At 39.6% G+C, this 2,863-nt stretch overlaps 1 protein-coding gene across 1 annotated transcript in view; it reads right to left on the bottom strand.

Moving 5' to 3' along the window:
* TTN (titin) overlaps positions 1-2,863 on the bottom strand; it is a 235,702-nt gene that overhangs the window by 111,704 nt on the left and 121,135 nt on the right.

Here is a 2,863-nt window from a genome sequence, read left to right as displayed (position 1 = left end):
GCAAGACCAAAACCTCACATGCTGCAGCACAGTTTACCCAACATTCACAACTTCAAGAGTCTCAGATTTGAAACAAAGACAGGCCAAGAGAGGGCAGGACAACGCTCAAGAGAAGCGGATTAAGCATCTTCTCTGTCAAGTTATCCACCAAGTCAGGTACCTCTGGCTGCTGGAGGCTCGGGTGCTTTGGCAGTGACCACAGGTACTTTTTCTTCTCGAGTAGTTTTCCTGGGCACTTCAGGCGCTTTAAAGATATTAGTAACCATCAATTTGACATATTATACAGGAAGACAAACAATGAAACCTAAACCAAAGGTATGCGCAAAAAAATAACCAAGCTGGCCTTCTGGTACGAATCCCATCCCTTTCTCACTCGCTCACACAAGCACGCACAGACACAGAACATCTGTATTTAGGTTATGTTTATGTTACACAAGGGCATGGTGTGAGTTACGATACTCCTCTGCGTACTCTGCAGCCTTCCCTATCCACAAAGAGAAACTACCACTTTCAGCTCTGTTAGCTCCCTGGGAACAGCCTCAGCCCATATCTTATCTACTGTCATAGGCGGCGTAGGGTGAGGAACGCAAATCCCACTTTTATTCTTTCACCTCTCTTTCTCTCCTTCTGCATTTCCAGTCCTTGTTTACACTTTTCACTCTACTGGTTCATTTCACTGTCACTATCTTATTTCTTCTTTCTGTTCTCTCCTCATTGCAGCAACTCCCACACTTGAATTTTATAAATCACTCCTCCACTGTATTCACTCAAAGTATCTGATTATTCTTTTAGCACTTACTAAGATTTCACTTCTTCCGACTCGCGCTGTGCGTGCATTTCTGAATAAAAACAGGTTTTTCATTTTGAAAGACTTGTGCTTACGATACATGGTCACTGAGACAGTCACTGAGTCATGAAGACCTTTTGCTGTCTCAATTTAAGACGATAAAGTTTGGCAGTATTCTGACAATGCTAAGCTCTTAAAAATCAAAACTTTTGTGCCTGATGATTCAGAATTTGAAAATGTAACAATAAATTCAAAATATCCCTTGGGTTGTGTGTAAAAGTACCAGGTAATTGAGTTCCCAATTCGCACACATTCAGTGCAGTACTGAAAAATGTCAGGTAATCAGCAGCAAGATTCTGCTTAATAATGTTCATGGCAACATGTACCTTGGGCTGGTGCTGGTTCTGGCTTTTTTGAAGCAGCTACAGGCACGGGCTCTTCCAGAGCGGCTTTCTTGGGCACCTTGGGCACTTTAAAGATATTAGTATATTCTAGTTTAGTGGGCTGTACAGACCTAGACAAGACTAACAGACAATCAGTAACATTCATGCACAGTCTTTCCTGAGAAACTGCTATGTCTACAGTTGGTTGACAGTGATGTTTTGCTTCAAACCTGTGGAACGTGCAGGGTGTCAAATATGTTATGCAGGAGGTGGGAATTCTTTGTTTAGCTTCAGTTTTTGAGACAGGGTGGGAAGCCTACACTGTCTCTGTAAGAGCTGATCAAACTCCAATGTATGGAGTCCAACTGTACTTCTATGTCTTTAGCGTGTTACTCGTGTTTGTTTGATCAACTGTAATAATATTTCATGAAATTGAAGTTTTATTTAATAGTTACTGTTTTTGTCCTGTTACTTTTATTCCTTACACATCTGTTTAATTTTCGTTTTCTACAGTTTCTTTCTTCTTTGCAGTTCTCATTACGTACAGAAATGTTCTTTTTCTCTTCACTCTTTTGGTTCATCTTGATGGCCTTTTAAGTGCTAATTGTGTAATCGGCAAGTATTTTCAATGTTTGGCTAATAAATCCACCACCAGTTTACCATCATTAACTACCCACTTTTAAAGAGGTAGGGAACTGATATTACTGTATTCACAAATGAATAAAGATAACTAAAAAATGTAAGGGTGCTTCATTGTGTGTTTTACATTGAAGATGTATCTGCAGGGTGTTCTTCTGAACAGCATACTGTTCTCTTTAATGTAAGCATTTTGTAAATCTTAATTTCCAAAGATCACAGAAAGGTCAGGAAGTTGTCACTATTTTAAAAGACCTAGATTTAACTTATCTGACTCATTTTTAACACCCCACATTCAACTTCATATTATTTAGACATATATCTCAGATTATGATTCATAATTTAGTTCAATTTAAGTCCAGAAGAGTGTGATATTTCTTTCTATGATGATACTCTAATGATGACACATACCTTTGCCTGGAAATAATTCCAGTTTTTTGGGTTCGGTACCAGGCTCTTTTTCTTGTGGGACAGCTTTCTTGGGCACCTTAAGGACTTTAAAGATATTATTTCCACTTAACGTTGTAGTTATAAAAAATAAAAGAGATCAAAAATCTGATGACAAAGTCAAAGAGTTTAGTTACTTCTAACACTGAAACTGCCCTCAAGGGGCTGTTAGTTAGTCACATATGCATTCTAATGCACAGAGAGGCTGAGGGTGGAGACACAAGAAATCTTAACCCAAAAAATGGAAGCAACAAATAAAATAATTAATCAAGACATTAAGATAAAAAGCAGATCTCCCCTGAAAAAAAATACCTTTAGCTCCAGGAGCTTCTGGTTTCTTAGGCACTGGCACAGGCTTCTTGGTCACCGTCTCAGGCTTCTTGGGAACAACCACTGGAACCTCTTCTTTTGGCTCCTCCTCCTCAACCACCTCAGGCACTTTAAAGATATTAGTTCCTTTTACTTGACAGGGACAAAGATCAGCAGACAGCCTAATGGTGAGCAGCAAAGCAGTAAACCAAGCCCTTGGCATGCTACAGGCAGTCTTCTTCAGCCATCCACTCTTCCTTCAGGTGGACTGCTTGCAGCAAAGAGCCTAAGCAGGACTTAT

This window comes from Meleagris gallopavo, chromosome 7 (assembly GCF_000146605.3).
Source record: "Meleagris gallopavo isolate NT-WF06-2002-E0010 breed Aviagen turkey brand Nicholas breeding stock chromosome 7, Turkey_5.1, whole genome shotgun sequence".
In the NCBI taxonomy this organism is placed as follows: domain Eukaryota; kingdom Metazoa; phylum Chordata; class Aves; order Galliformes; family Phasianidae; genus Meleagris; species Meleagris gallopavo.
Note: the sequence above shows the minus strand (reverse complement) of the source record. Positions and strands in the feature narration are given on the sequence as shown.